Genomic DNA, 18,031 nt, shown 5'->3' with positions numbered 1-18,031 from the left:
TTTCTTCCCTTTAGGTAGTTTTTGAACCAGGAGATGGCAGGGGTGGTAAGGTTTAGAGTTGCTAGTGAAAGAAGGAGTTTATTGTGGTTAACCATATTGAATGCTTTGGAAAAGTCAAGGAAGGTGGCAGATACAAGGAGTCCATTGTTTCTGTGAGTATTGACAATGTTGGTGAATTCTGTTAGTGCGGTGTAGGTGCTATAGAAGGGTCTAAAGCCACGTTGTTGTGTTGCTATTAGATTATTTTCTAGGAGATATTTCATTAGTTGCTTGTGTATTACCCTCTCTAAAATTTTAGATAAAGGGGGTAGTATGGCTATAGGGCAGTAATTATTGAGTTCCAGGGAGGTTCCTCCTTTATGTAAAGGGATGATATGTGATATTTTCCATAGATTGGGTACTATACACTTGGAGATGGATCTGTTAATTAGGATGAAGACAGGATATGATATGGCTTCTGCATCCAGGTGGAGGTATTCAGCGGGTAATTTATCTGCGGCTAGAGACGTTGGTTTGAGCTTGCAGAGTAGTTTTTCATGGATTTGGTTATTTCTGGGTGGAAGCTGAACTTGGAGCAATTATTAGTTTGGGGTGGGGGGTGGATTTGCAGGAGTGGGGATGTTGTCATAGGCTTGGTTGTTAGCAAGGGTCTGGATGGTTTCTGTAAAGTATTTATTAAATTGATGGGGATGTCTTCTTGGTTATCTATTTTTGGGTTTGGGGTAGTTATTTTACCTGGTTGTAGAATAGAGTTAATTGCTGCCCAAATTTTTTTGTGGGTTGTTCCTGTGCTTATCCTGTAACTTTTGGTAATAAGATGTTTTGTCTGTTTTGGTGAGTTTTTTGGCTTTGTTGTGTAGTTAAACATATATTTGTTTGATCAGTTGGGATTTACTTTTGAGATAGTTGGTCCAGGCCTTGTTTCTTTTTTTGAGGAGGGATTTTGTGTCTGGGGTTAACCAGGGGCATATTTAGTTTTAATTCTTATTGTTCTGGAGGGGGCATGATGGTTAAGGGTGTTTAAGAACGTAGTATTGAAATATAGTACAGCTTCATCAAGAGGTAGTTTTTTTACGACGGTCCAGTTGCACATTTTAGGTCATTTATAAAGTTGGAGAGGTTAAAGGACTTTTTGTTTCTAATTAGGTGTGTAGATGTTTGGGTCAGTTGTGGTGATTTTGATCTGAGTAAGAATGTGGCTTGGTGGTCACTCAGGGTGTCTGGTAGACACCCTGCTAGCGATATCAGTGATGGGTGGGATACGAGTATCCAATCTAGAGTGGATTGGTGTTTGGTTCTCTTGTCTGTTCCTGTGGGGGAAGTGATGAGTTGGGTTAGGGCATGTAGGTTAATATAGGAGGGTGGATTATGACTGGAACAGTTTTGCCAGTCAATATTAAGGTCTCCTAATACTTTGCTTTCCTGGGGGAGGGAGTTAGATATCCATTCTAGGAGTTTTTCTGTAATGGGAATATTATTGCCTGGAAGGATGTAGCATTCTATGATGTTGATGTGTTTACTATCATTCAGTTTTAGTTTTCTTCGAGTGAGTTCAACTTTATCGAGGTCTGGGGTTGTTATTTCTACTTTCTCAAGGATGAGGTGAGATTTATACACTATAGCAACACCCCCCCCCCTTTTTTACCTATTCTATCACTACAAATTATATTGTAACCTGGTGGAGTGATTTCATTGTTGTGGTTGCCTGGTTAAAGCCAAGTCCCTGTTAGCATGACTATCTCAGGTTGATAAAAGGAGAGTAGTGCATGAAGGTCGTGGACTTTGTTCAGTATACTTCTGACATTTAAATTTAAAATGAGGAGCGTGGATTTGTCTCGGTGGAGTAGAGTATCATTCAGGTTGAGGGCTGGGTCTCCTAGATTTTGTAGGCCTGGGTTTGGGTGTATATCACCGCAGCTAATGAGTTGGGATCTGACGTACAAATATAGTTTGAGTAGTTTGTTTAGGGTCTTAAAGTTCTTTATAGTTGTTTGGGACTGGTAGTGTGATGGCTGTAATCTGTGTGCATAGTGATGAATAAAGATGGTTTGGTGGTGATATGGGACTAGTTGAGTAAAAGGGTGTGTTGTAATTATGTTAGCCAAAGTAGTTTTTCTTGGTATGTGGATAAAATTAAGTTGGCAAGGGTGGAAGGTTCTACTGAGATTTGAACTCATTTCACTGAGCTCAAAGTCTACTGTGAAACCATTACACCACAGAACCAGATACTCAATATAACTGGAAATTATAGAGACACTGTTGAAACAACTAAATGTTAAGATTTCATGCATCGATAATTAAGGTAAGATTTAAACCCAATGATGTAAGGCTAACAATGGCAGGTTAAGATAATACACTGTATACATTTTGTATAGAAAACTTAGGGCATAAAGACAACCATAGATTTGATTGTATAAAATCAGAAACAGGCACACATCTTTTTGATGGGTATTTTACACTAATGGTTGAATGTCTATATATTGAAAGGCACAATAGGGCTGTGATGCTGTTATTCTAGAAAGTGTCTAAACATTATATTATACTGACAGCTAAGAGGCACTGGGAATGTAAACCATGAGTGTTGAAAATAGTGAAGTAGTGATCACTGTAGATTATCCAGTACAACAGTTAAGAAAACAGATGCAAGAAAACTAGATATTGCAGCTGAAAAGGAAAATAAAAAGCAGCACTAATTATAAAAAATAACAACCATTGCAATCTGTGGTTAGTGCTTACATATAGAAAAGAATACAACTGCAAGTTGGAAGGGTGGCTTAATGGCTAAGGTGTTTGCCTTACAAGCACAAGGTGCAGGGTTTGAATCTCACAAGGGATAATTGGCTAGGATTAAAATGGCTTGCAAGGGTAGTTAGCTTAGTACTAACTTATGAACATCAAGGCATACAACTAGAAATTACAGCAATTTGGAATCAGGATAATCAGACATTTCCAGGGATAGCATGAGCAACTGGACTGGTAAAAATAAAATTGTTTCCAAAAATACCTGCATAAGTTACCAACATATGTAGCCCCCATATAAACTATAGAAGGAGGCTATGATGAGTACACTGCAAGTTAGGAATTGAACACCCGCTTACAAACTTTAAGTTTGAAATAGGATCTAGTCCTCTCATTTTATTAAAAAAAAAATAAAAAAAATCAAGCGTGCACACAACTTTGAACATTGCTGTGTTTTAATACACCTATATTCATTTTCAGATAGCTGAACAGCTTGATAATAAAACAACTGAAATTTGTGCACAAAGCATCAATACTCTTACCCTCTGCTAGCAATATCATTGGCATCATCTTATACATACACGCATATATCTGAATATTTCAAGCGTGGGAAATAAATGCCTTTCTAACCTGCCAATTTACTAAAATAGTAAGTTCTTCCCATAATAAGTGTTCAGGCTGTTATTAAAAATATCTAATCTATCAACTAAAAGAATATAAAGAATATATACTTTCAGAAGTAAAACATTTTTTAGACATAAATAACACTCCTGAAGTCTCCATTGTTTATGTTTGGGATGCCTTAAAATCATATCTATATGGACAAAGTATCAGATGGTATAATAATAAAAGGAAATCTTGGAATAAGGAATTGTTAGATATTCAAAGTAAATTAGACTCTTATAAACATAATAATAAAGAAAATATTATGGACAAGAAAGTTATTGAAGAAATAAACAAACTAAACGAGAAATACAAAGAAATTTTAACTCATAAAGTTAAAATAACTTTAGAGAATACAAGTTTTGTCTTATTCAATAAGCCCCAAATACTTACATAGACTTAAAAATAAAACAAAAGGTTGAATAAACAAAACCATATCAAAGAAATCTTTTCTCTAAGGAAAAGAAGAATGTTTCTAGTATACCAGAAATACTAGATGAATTTAGAAATCACTTTCACAAAATTAACCATAATAATATTAACATGGAACCTAAAGATAAAATAAAGGAGTTTATAACCACAAATATGAATAAAAGCTTAATAAACAACAGATTAAACTATTGGACAAGAGTATTTCATATACAGAAGTTATTACACAAATAAATAAGATTAAATCAAACAAAGCACCGGGTAATGATGGTATTATACCAGAGATATATAAAATCCTTTCTAAAAATACATATTCATTAATACATAAGGTTTTTATTTTGGCCCAAACTGAGTTAATAACCCCCATCTTGGCAATATACATTTATTTCGCCAATTTTAAAACCTAATAAAGATCCAACTAGATGTTCTTCATATCGCCCATCTCATTACTTAATGTTGATTATAAAATGTTTATGAATATCTTTGCTGATAGATTGAAGACAATCATTCCGGCATTATAGATATAGATCAGACAGGCTTCATTATAAATAGAAATACTTTGATAATATAAGAAGAACTTTAACATTAATAGATTTTGCAAATAGGAAAAGAAAGATTTAACACTTATTAGTCTTGATATAAGTTCAGCTTGATTCAGTAAGTTGGGACTATCTGTTTACCTTAATGAAGTGCACAAACTTCTCGGATGCATTTGTAAATCTAATTGAACATTTATACAAAGGAACGTTGGCTTATATTAAGGTAGGAACATATGTTTCACAAAAAATACCCATTCTTAAAGGTACAAAACAAGGATGTCCACTTTCTCCACTATTATTCACTTTAGTAATGGAGCCTTGGGCTAATTTGATCAGAAACAGTACTGACATAGAGGGTTTTGAAATAGATGAAAATACAACATCCAAAATTCAACTTTTTGCAGATGATGTTCTAATTACATCAGCAGGATCTAATTCTTCTATACAGTCTCTATTTGATAACATGATGAATTTTAAAAGTATTTCTGGTTTAATATTCAATGAAGAAAAAACTAAAATACTACCTATATATATATATACACGAAAAAATATTCTCATTAGTGATTTTACTAAATATGTACCCAATTCAGGTCAGATAACTTATTTAGGTATAATACTATCTAAAGATATTAAATCTATTATATATAATAATTATAATACCTGTTTTCTTAATATACAAAATCTTTTTAATACCTGGAATAATATGTTTTTTACTATGGAGGAGAGACTTACAATTATTAAAATGATAATATTCCCCAAGATTTTATACTTAATACAATCAATAATACTCCCACCTACAAAAATAATTATCAAGAAACTGAACACACTAATGTTAAATTTCTTATGGGCACCTAATAGACCTAGGATTGCATTAAAGAAACATACTAATAGCTGGTCTCAAGGGGTATTTCTTTTCCAGACTTTAATTTATATACTATCTCTTCTATTGTAAAAGTTATTACTTTATTAATAGATCAGTCATATGTCACAAAATGGAAAGATTATTGGGAGCTAATTAGTATACACTCCATGAAAATCTCCTTAACACATAAAAATATGATTGTAAATAACTCCATGTTATGGTTACTAAAGGAATTTTGTACTTCACCTATTACACCTAAACATATGGTTTGTTACCCATTAAATATTATTATTAGTTATCGTAACTTTATATTCATGCACCCTAAGTATAGGGAATGGAATTTTATTGTATTTCCTATAATGTATACTCAGGGTATGCTTTTGTCATCTACTTCTGAAGGAACTCATTTAGCTATAGATAATGATCTAAAGTACTGGTATCAGTTGATATCTGATAATAAAGTTAAAAATCTAGATTTCTTAAAACAAGAATTTGATCTAAGAGAAACTTGCTGGTTAGAGGTTCAGACCTTTAGACAACATCTCATTAATAAAATAGATTTAATGTCTATAACTGTTAACGAATCTATTCCAACACTGATTGATTACTTGATATTAAATTTACAACATAAAGTTTCTGATAAAGGTAAACGTTCATACATACATAAAGTTATCAGACAAGAAACTTTTTACAGTGTAGATTCATACTGGAATTATTTCACTTCTATTAATGGGGACCCACCAAATCAACAAGATAAACAATATATATTGGAATCTGCTTATAGAACTATGTCTTCCATTGTCTGGAGACTTTATACATGGACATTTTTACATAGATCTTTTTATACACCTTTGATGATGAATAAAATAAATAATAAAGATAATCTATGTAAGAGATGTAATGTAGAAATTAATGCTGACTGGGCTCATATGTTTTATGACTGTATAAAACTGAAAGAATACTGGAAGTCAATTAATGAATTTTTGCAGGCTCTTTTTACAGATAATTTCATTATTTCTAAATCTCTTATATTATTCAACACACCCGTACCTCAAAGTGTTAAAAAGGTTAAGCTTCCCTTGTTATGGTCTATTCTAGCAGTGGTTAGGAAAATAATAACTAGAAATTGGATTTCAGATACACCTCCTTCGTTCAATGAATTTAAAAATGTTATAAATATAGTGTGCCATATGGAAATAAACACAATTAGGACTAGAACAAACAGAAAAACATCTTATTTTATTGTATGGGATAATTTACAAAATTTGTTAAAAAAATTTTAATTTCAATAGCATGGTATTTTAGTTTAATTAATTGATCTGATTGTAGTGGATGTCTTTGTAAATACTTTAGTTGTTTTGTTGAATATTATAATAATACCTATTTTTAATTACTTGTATAAAATTGTTATGATATTTCTCTTATATGTTAAAACAATAAACCTGTTTAAAAAAAAATATATATATATCTAATCTAGTGCTTGCTTTAATGTAATTTTGTAGTCTGTTACATGCATTAGTTACTGTCTTAGAGAACCAAGTTGTACACTTCTCATTCCTATAGAATATTTGATAATTCTCTACTACTTTTTGATAACCCCAAATATTCACAGAGGCAGTTGTCTCTAAATGCCTTATATACCTGAATAAGTCCTTTTCTTAGATATATGTATGAGACACTGTACAAGTCCATACAGTTTAGCACTTCAGAATAACTTAAATTTTCACATCCATGAATGCCCTTGTTATAGATCTGCTGTACTCTTTCCACATTACTCAAGCTTGTTTTCTTACAAAATTTCATATTGTTATTGCAGACTCAAGTTTGGGTCTGATATAACAAACAAACAATGATTTCATCATATCTGATATCCTAGATTTTATAAAGCTTTTTCTACCACCTACAGTTCTATAACAATCATTAACCAAAAAAAGCTAGATCTACCCATATACACGGGCCTTTAAATTACACTGCAGTTTCAGTCCTTGTGTGCTGTATTAAATATTCCCCTTTCAGTTAATGTCTCCCAAATCTAATATGCTTAGTTTTTGATGCATTTATCAGCATATTATTATCCTGTGCTGAAATGGTCAATTTAATCAAGTTCTTTTGCAAGCATGCCCTATCTATAACACATGTAATCAATTTACCCATTTTCAAGTCATCTCCATACAGACTCTAGAACACCTCAGATCAAAAAGACAGATCTGAAAGACACAGTCTAAACAAGATGGGCCTAGGGCAGAGCTCTGTGGGACTCCCTGACTGTAACCAATAATTTACCTGTCCAGTTGCTGTATAATACTTGTGATGTCCTATTTGTAAGCCATGCAGCTATCCATCTTATCAAGAGTGCATCAGTACCTAATTGTTCTAATTTAGTGACCAGTGTTTTGTGTATGACCTTATCAGACCCTGAAGTTAAATGTATGTAAATTACATCAGAGTACACTTTTTTTCATTCATAGCTGTTATTAATTTCTTATAGAGCATCATGTTACTTGGATCTACTTCAAGTGACTGAAAACTCAAAATACTGAAATAAATTTTACTGAGACCACAATACCTACATTTCAAATTATTAAAAACTCATTTGACTAGTATTATACTGAAAGCTTATAATGCTGAATTTCAAAACACCAAATTGTAAGCCATAGAACTGATGTGTGTTTCCCTTCACCTGTGACTTGCTTGTGATAAAAAAAAAAAAAAACATCACCATAACTTAAAGTGCCAACTGTCAGAATACCAATAGTAGCATAGAAAGCAGAGGTGTAGTATTTCTAAATGTGGTTATGTCTCTTTACAATTTTATGGGAAGTATTTTAAGTAATATAGCAGATGTTTTGTGTAGGGTGGTGCAGCGGTTAGCATTATCGCCTCACAGCAAGAGGTTCTCCAGTTCGATTCTTGGCTGGAGCGCCTTCTGTGTGGAGTCTGCATGTCCTCCCCCTGGTCGAGTGACATTTAAAGACATGCAGGTAGGTTTGCGCATGAATGGGTGTGCCTTCTTTGAAAGTTGGGTTTCAGGCTGGTACCTCAGCACCATAAAAATCCATTGCCAATCATAAGAAGACCAGAGTTTCACTGTGGCAACCCTTAACCGAGAAAAGCCAAAAGACATTAGTTTTAGCAGATGTTTTGTGTGCTCCCGGCAGTAGTGGCAGTGTGTACAGTATTGTAAGGTAATTAAAAGGTATATGCCCCTTTCCCCACTGTAGTGTGATCTTGACTGCTGTGGTGGTGCTGCGGTAGCGTTGTCACCTCACAGTAAGATGTTGTCCTGTTCGCTTCTCCGCTAGTGCGTCTTCTGTGTGGAGACATGAGTGAATGGGCGTACCTTCGTTGAAGGTTGTGTATCAGAGCTGGCAACTCGGCATGTAAAAATCTACTGCCAATCATTAGCGGACTGGAGGTCCGCTGTGGCAACCCCTAACCGGGAAAAGCCGAAAGACACAACAACAACAACAACAAGTGTCATCTTGGAGTTAGTATATATAGTTAAGGTGGTGTGAGGGGTGAGGGGGCATAGCCCCCTGCCTAGTTTGGTGTTATATCGCCCAGTTTCTCTTAGGAGGGTAAGTAAGTAGTTTTTAAGTTTTGGAAAGAGTTAGTCATTGGTGTTGTAAGTGTGCATTTCTATGGCTTAAAATTCAGTATTTTGAAATTCAGCATTGCAAGTTTTCAGTATAATGAGACTCAGTCAAATGAGTTTTCATTTTTTTTTGAAAATTAGGTATTGTGGTCTCAGTCAAATGAAACTCAGTATTTTGAGTTTTCAGTCATGTGAAGTAGATCATGTTACTTGTGGTAATAGATCTATTTTTAACATATGTATATTGATATATGGTTTCAAGTCCCAACCTTTCCACTTCTAACAATAATTTATCTAATATAACCTTTTCCATTATTTTTCTACAACATGAAAGTAAACATATGGGTATGTATGACACTAGGTTTTTTCTTGTCCCCTTTACCTTAAATATGGGTTAACAAGTATATGTCTCCAGTCTTGAGGAATCTCCCAATGTTTATATGACCTATTCTTTCTTTCAGCTTTTCCCGGTTAAGGGTCGCCACAGTGGAACTCTGGTCTGCTAATGATTGGCAGTGAATTTTTACGGTGTCAAGTTGCCAGCCCGGCACCCAACCTTCAAAGAAGGCACACCCACATATGCACGCACATATATGCATGTCTTTAAATTCACTCAACCGCGGGGAGGACATGCAGACCTAGTAAATAACATATATAATGGTACTGCAAGTTTATGACAAAGTGTTCTCAAGCCATTGTTGCTAATTCCATGTACTCCTTGTTTCTTATTTGGATCCACTTTGCATAGGTCTTTTTCAATATAATCTAATATGAACCTTGTATCAGAGCTTACCTTGAAATCATTAGTATTAGAAGCAACATGGGATATATGCAAGTTACCCTTTAAGGACATCAGGTGTTTCAGCTAAATGGCAATTCTGAATGCCCATGACATTTCCTTTTAAGTCTATTTATGGACAAATTCAGGCCAATAAAGCCAAACCCCACTAGTTGTGTACATGCATGTTTCTGCCTTATTATGACATCATCAGAACAGCATAAGTGGAATGTTTGGCTAACATTTGGAAACACAGGGTTGTCGTACCCAACTGATATCCATAAATCTTGGGGTGACTGCAAAATATCCCAACTAACAAACTCAAACAATGAGTAAAAGGTCACATAGAAAAACCTTTGCTAGATTTTTCTTTTTGTTTTTTAACGGAAAGGTTTTTTTGTGTGACATATTTACTCATTGTTTTAGTTTGTTAGTTGGGAAATTTTGCAGTCACCCTATGTCACTATGGACTTAAAAATGTTCATTAGAAATTTTGCTTTGTGCATAGAGTTTATTCAGGATACTGATTATAGAGAAACTTTTAGGAAACCTATCACTTATATACCTGACATTTTTCCAACATTGGAAGTGTTTTTAATGTATGTGAAAAGGAAATACGTTCAGCTGTGTCCAATAATGATTGCTGTAAGTTTTTAATTTGACACCCTCTGAGTGTGTGAAAGAGCTGAAAGGGCTGTCTTCAATTGAGATTTGACCAGCTGACAAGGGTGGGGGTGTAGTGCTTTTAGATAAAACTGTATATATTGAGAGAATGATGAAAATGCTGAATGATAATGCAGTCTATGTCTTGATTTCCAAGAACCAGTTATCTGGTATTATTGAAAGCTTAGGATATTATTTATTTGATTTATGTATGACAAAGCTGGTTACCAAAAACCTGTACAATTATTTTCTGGTTAAATATCCTATGACACCAGTCCTGTAGGGACTCCTTAATGTACACAAGCATGCTGTATGACCCCCTATGCATCCAATAGTATCAAGTAGAGGCTGGGCTACAGAGCCCCTTTCAATATATATTGAGAAGAAATTAAGAGCAGTCTTAGATACTGTTGGTACAGTCCTTAAGGATACTGGATGTTTCTTACATGACCTGTTTCATGTTATCATGTTACATGTGATATGAATATCAATGATGAGGTTGTTTTCATTACATTGGTGATAGCGTCCCTGTTTACTGCGATACCCAGTGAATGGGGTATTGGGAATATCAGATCCTTTTTGATGGTTGGTAATCATACTTTACTTGATTTACTTGATTTGGTTTTGAATAACAATGTATTTATTTTCAATGGATTATTTTATTTACAGAAGGTTAGCATGGAGGTGGTACAGCTTGCGCCAACAGCTACACCAACCTTACTCTATCTAGATGGGAGCAAGAATTTGTATTTAAGAATAATATTTTTGTAGATTATATTTTTTATTATAGGAGATCTGTGGATGATGTGTTTATTTTATGGAAAGGTCCGATATGTTTAGTAAAAGATTTTGTTGGCTATTTACATACAACACTTTTTTAAAGTTTAATGACACATGTTCATTGCAGTCTATTAGTTTTCTTGACATAATCATTAGTAAGACAGTAGAAGGCAGATTAAAAACACAAATTTAAAGGATGCAAGAAGAACAATTTACTAGACTACAGTAGTATGCATCCTTGTCATGTACCACGTAATGTTGTAAAGGGACAGGTTATAAGCACTATGAGATTACACGCAGATGATGATTTAAAAGAAGCATTAGAGGAGTTAAAACATAAATTTGATGAGAGAGGATATAACAGTAATGAGGTTAATAAGTGAATAGAAGAGTTGTTAATAGAGAGAGAGAGAGTATAGGTGGACATATTATTCTAGTTCATCTAGATATAACTAGGTTAACAGACAAGGCCGCAGGAATGAAACGAGACTGGCATTAACATATTCTAATAATATTAATGTGGTCTGTGAAATTATCAAGATGAACTGGGCAATTTTGAAGTCTGATGAGAAAGTAGGGAGGTTAGTGAAAGAGACGCCTAGCTTTACTTTTAGGAATAGACTATCACTAAAAAGACAGTTATGTTATAAGAACATGAAGGATTTATATATCCCTCCATCAGACCGTGAAGGGACGTTTTACTGTAGCAAATGCAAGGCTTGCAAGTATATATGTATATATATATATATATATATATATATATTATATATATATATATGTATATAGGTAGTAGGTTTACACATCCACTACTGACGTCTGTTATTGAAACTTCCCTTTATGCAGATTGTCATACTAAGGATCTGATTTATTTTGCATACTGTGTGGTATGTTATTCCTATTCAATAGATGTTTAAAAGACAGAGTGCTAGAGCATGTCAGTGATATTAGAGATTTCAAAACTACTAATGCCCTAGTCCAGTATGTGCTCGATAAGGGGCAGAACCACAATTTTACGTTTTTAGTCTTAGAAGTCCTTGCTACCAACTTGAGGGGGGGGGGTTGTAAGAATTTAACTGAGGATAAAGAACAAGCTTGGATAACACAATTAAACAGTAATAAATCTCCTGGACTTAATGGCAAAGTATCTTTGAAACCACTCCTGAAAGCACGACAGTTAACACGTTGATGAATGTATTTTTCTGCTGTTTCAGTTAATTGTTTAATTATCTTTTAATTGATGCTGAATGTTGATTGGACATTTGTTAATATAAGTAGGGGTGAGGGTTTTATGCTCTTGTGTCTGGAGAAGCAGTTGTGTAAATAGACTGTAAAAGCATTTATCATGTTATTGTTTTATTGTGCATTAAAGTACTTTGCCCGTGTTATACTCTCTTTTTTGACTACATTTGGATTGTTGTGGCCAGAAAGTATTTTGCTGACATCAGGACCTTTATTGCTATTGCACTGAAACAATGTTGACTGTGCACAAATACTAGCTCAGTGCTGAAACTGGTTCAGTAACTATCTCAGGCAAGGAAAAATAAGAAAGGGGGGGCAAGGGTAAATTCCTTGAAGGAATGCCGTTCCTCTAAAGACAGGAGGCTATAAATAATGGGAGTAACATGTCTAGAAGAAGTGAAGAAAAATATAAGAGAAAGAAAGAGTTTGAATAGTAGGAGTAAATGTCAGTGTCTGTTAGGAAGGAGAGAGCTTACCAATGGTATGTCAGTGGAGGAGGGTTTACAAAGTAAGACACTGAAGCACTTGTCTTGAGACTAGTCACTATGCAGGCTAAAATATACGCAGAAGACTGGATGCCGCTAGCACTTACTTAAAGCTCAAGACCAGAGGTGGTACACAGCTTGTCCTAATTAAATGGTGGTTCGATTGAATGTACTCATACTGCCTGTTTGGATAAGATTGCTATCTGTAGTTTCCAGTTAACCCTGTAACTCCCTTGCACCCTGCTAGAGTGTGTGTGTGGGGGGGGGGGGGTGAGGAATAAGTTCTATTTTAAGAATGTATCCCACTAAATACAGGCCTGCAGTAACATGGTATATCTATGGATTATGTCATTCTCTCTTCTTAAAGAGTCCAAAGCAGTCCTTCCTGTTTGGATTTGAATGTAGTTGAAGTTTTCCTATTTTCAGTTTTTGGCTGAGGGGAGTGATAAGTAAAATAAACTTGTATCCAAGCAAATGCAAATTTGTCAGATAAAAGCAGTGTAAATGTATACATATTTGTGGAGCAGATTCAGTTTCAGTTTTCAGTAGCACTAGTGCACATTTTATTACAAATTGCAAGATTTCAAACAAGTGTAGTTCTTATGAGAAGCATAATTATATTTACTGTACTTTAATACAGCTTCTTCACAGCAGTCTCCATCTGACAATTAATAAGGGTTTTACACAATGAATATAGTTAACAAAACCATGAATATTCATCTCCTTTCACTTGTTGGAGACCATCTTTGAGTTTCATTTGCTACCACACTTATACTCTGGATTTTAATAACAGCTACCTGTTTCATGGTTTTCCTGATACATAAGCTCGTTATGAAGATTGCAGTTAAACTTCTGAGCAAAAGGAGGACAAAACAGGTTGTACAATTGTATCCACATTCCCAAGCTATACTCCAGCTGTTTAGGAAAAGACACTCTTAGCACTGGACCAGGGACCTGATATTTACTTACTGTGAAACAGATCTGATACAGGTCATATGTTATTTAAAACATTTGAACACTGAAAACAGATATAAATGCTTCAGGGATACTAACAAGCATCACTCATAGGTCATCAGCACTCTTGTACTTAGTGATATTGCTAGAACAGAATACTCGTATTAATTTATTGCTTAGCGTTATGCAAGCATTTGCTTTGTGTGATAACTATGTTACTTAGCCAAATGTCACCAAAGAATTTTAAGACTAATTCTGAATCTTTTCACTTTTGTGCCCTCTCTGTCTAATGTGCTTCACTATTTCCATTAAGTCTTTACTTTTTCAGAAGTCAAGTTAAGGATTTGCAGAGGATTCTATCAAGGTTGTGTCTCATAGACCCTGCTACAATGATTACATGCAGAGTATCATAGATAAGATCTGTAGTGTACTCACTTTAGGGATGTGAGCGCTTCATTATTTGTTGATGTTTTCAAAATATCCTCCTCATATGACTGTGATCTCTAGTCTGCACTGGAGCGACAGGGTGCTAAGTGTGAAGCAGCTGAGATCTAAATAAGTACATGCCAATCAGAGTTTATGGTTTATCCTAGACCAATGAGTGAAACATCAGGTAGCAACAAGCTGTGATTGCCCAGTAGCTCATGTTACAAAAACTAAGATAGGGCCTTGGTGCAGTGCTTTCCATCTGTTTGTTAACATGAATATCAAATAAAAAAAACAAGCAAACAACTTTTGAACATTTATTTATTAAATTACACATGTTACAGAGCATGGTGATTTACCAAAAAGATCTGTTTCAAAATTGGCCCATACAATGACTAGTAGTAAGATATAAATAATTTAGTTAAGTCAAAGTAGGTTTGGCTCCTGGATTTCTTTTCCTAATTTGCCTTTACCAAATTTTCAATCTTCAGTTTTGCAGTTCATAGTCTAAGATTTCCATGGATGTTATTGTTGAAAGGGAAGTGTGTTTGTCCTGTTTTAAATCTGATCTACAAATCCTATAAAAACAGGAATATATATATATATATATATATATATATATATATATATATATATAAACATAATTCTTCATCCTCGGTACTATGTGACCACATTGTAACCATACTAATATAAGGTAGATGTGGATGGCACAGCCCCCCCACCCCCACACACAACTTGCACCTTTCTGCAAATACAGTATGATGTTAATTTTATTTATTAATTATTTTATTTATTTACTGTGAAAGTCCAATTTGGAATGAAGCCAATTTTCAGTGGAGGCCCAGGGAGAAATGCTCCAGGCTCATGTCTTTGTAACATGGGGGAAACCAGACTACCTGGAGAAAAGCCAAATGAACACAGGGAGGACATGCAGACTCCACACAGAAATCACTCCAGCCAAGAACTGAACTGGAGAGCCTCTTCCTGTGAAGTGACAATGCTACCGCTACACCACTGTGCTGTCCATATTAAAATTTTCTGTTTCATTAGTTTTTTTTTAACTTTGCCATTTTTGTTGTTAGTGACAATTTTTTAGACTTGTACTGATATCCATTTTGGAGTAATTTTGACCCCACCTAAAGCCCTTCCTATTGTTGTGCATTTCTGTGTATGTGAGAGGAGCAACTCTTAGCACTAGGAATAACCATAATATATTACTATAAAAAAGAACCAATGTCTCTTATAATCCCTAGGGTTCAGAAGGGCTTAATGCAATGTGGAGGTCATAATTCCAAAGCATAAAGTGATTCAGAGACCAATCTCCTGCTACTGTTAGCTGTCACTGACCCCTGTAAAGAAAGATATTGCTGATGAAGCCACATGCTGCAGTTAGGGAAAGTGGCTAATGAAAATTAACCATGAGTGTTATATCAGAAGGAAAAAGTGAGCTATATGTTTTGATCGCATTCTCTCATTCATCCCTATGAAATGATAGTGGCTCATATCTTGACTAATGATTGGTATCATGGACCAATAAGTGTGTGTGTGTGTGTGTGTGTGTGTGTGTGTGTGTGTGTGTGTGTGTGTGTGTGTGTGTGTGTGTGTGCGTGTTTGTGTGCAAATGTGCATGTCAGAGTGATCTTCCTGCAGGAGGTAAGTATAGAGGCTCCATGTGTGTGTGTGTGTGTGTGTGTGTGTGTGTGTGTGTGTATGTGTATGTTTGCGTGATTTCTATGTGTGTGTGTGTGTGTGTGTGTGTGTGTGTGTGTGTGTGTGTGTGTGTGTTTGTGTGCAAATGTGCATTTCAGAGTGATCTTCCTGCAGGAGGTAAGTACAGATGTGTGTGTGTGTGTGTGTGTGTGTGTGTGTGTGTGTGTGTGTGTGTGTGTGTGTGTGTGTGTGTGTGTACGCACGTGCCTCTTTACGAGTTTCTATGTGCTTGTCTGCGTGTTTATTTGTGAGCTGTGGGTGATACGTACTGGGATTAGTGTGTTGATATGGAAAATTCAAACATAGTCAGGTTTGACAGCACAGTGCTCAATTCAGAGAAACAGCAAACAGATGCTAAAGAGGTGTTTCTCAATGTGGTTTTACTTTGTCTCTGAAATAGCGATTCTTGCTGTCATGTTAATTGACATATCTATGTTAACCAGTTACCTCTGACAGACAAACCCTCTGCATTCCAGGGAAATCCACTCATGACAGCACCCTTTTCAAATAAACTGGTAACCTTTGTACTATTTAATGCAATAAAAGCACCTTACATCTAAAATGAAATGACATCACACCTCATTTCATAGGGTTAAATGATCATCTACTGTTTTCAATCATTTTTTTCGGCTGCAGAATTGCACTATATCCTTCTTACTTGACACACAGTCAGTTTGATGCCCATGCCTTCTCTTTAGTAGAACACACATAGTTTTACACACACACACACACACACACACACACACACACACACACACACACACACACACACACACACACACACACACACACACACAGTAGCTGAACATGCAAGATTCTTCTTCTTCTTTCGGCTTTTCTCGGTTAGGGGTCACCACAGCAGGTCACCTGTCCACTCATGATTGGCAGTAGAGTTTTACGGTGTCAAGTTGTCAGCCCAGCACCCAACCTTCCACAGAAGGCACACACACACACACACACACACACACACACACACACACACACACACACACACACACACACACACACACACACACACACACACACACACACGCCTAGGGCCAATTTAGACTGCCCAATCCACCTACAGCATGTCTTTGGGATATGGGAAGAATCCTGAGCTCCCAGAGGAAATGCATGCAATCACAGGGAGGACATGCAGACTCTTTCCAGAAGGCACCCCAGCAGAGGATCGAACCGGAGAACCTCTTGCTGTGAGGCAGCAACGCTAACCGCTGCACCACTGTGGATGCCCAGTAGTTGAACATGCAAGCTAATGAATTTCAAATCATAACTGTACACCTGCTTTGCGGTGGGGGCAAGACCCCTTTCACCTGCCACGTGATGGGCTATGTTGCTACATGATCCTGTACTTTGTGATGGAATTTTTGACATCCACCTGAGGTACCAGCGACTCTCAAACAAACAGGACCTCTGTTTAACATCTCATGTGAAAGATGACTAGATTCAGGGTTATTCAGTCATCAGGCCTGTACTTCTGTTGTCAACCCAGAGGTTAGAGGCTGGCATAATAGTTAAGGGATTTACCTCACAGGCATAAGGTATAGGCTTTGATTCACACCTTTGAAGAGAAATTAGTTGTACATAAAATGGCTTGAAAGCACATGCCCTTGAGGTGCACTACATAGAAGATTTTCCTTACCACAATGGAAATGTGCTGTCAAAGTTCAGCTAGCAAGCTGGTAATATCTTCCAGTGTAGTATGAGTGGTCCCATCTACAACCAGTTTGGCACATATCTGGGCTTTCCCTTTTAGACTTCAGACATAATTAAAGAATGCCTTATGATCATGCATGGCTAGTGGTGAGATTTTAGTTTTGTAATTTGCTTTAGAAAACTTTACAAGATTTCTGATTTTCTTGTTTTGGCTTAGGAGGGGAGCTCTTCCTCTGCAAAGTGATATCCCTCTTGCTTTTGGACAACAGATTATTCTTCTTGTTATATAATCTGTTTTGTACTTGAAGTCCACCATGGTGGCTTGTTTTTACGAGAAGACCTGATTTTGATCCAGTCAGGTACAGCAAGCATTATGCAGTTGTTTAAATGTTTGTACAGGGCATTGGCATATACTTCTCCATAGTGATCCTTGATGTCTGTGATTGCGGGAGGTATGGAGCTTTTTATACCATTGCTTATTAGACTGTAGTTAGCTTTGGCAAAGATTTTATG

This window comes from Protopterus annectens, chromosome 1.part1, assembly GCF_019279795.1.
Source record: "Protopterus annectens isolate FY-2018-M chromosome 1.part1, PAN1.0, whole genome shotgun sequence".
NCBI classification, from domain to species: domain Eukaryota; kingdom Metazoa; phylum Chordata; order Ceratodontiformes; family Protopteridae; genus Protopterus; species Protopterus annectens.
Note: the sequence above shows the minus strand (reverse complement) of the source record.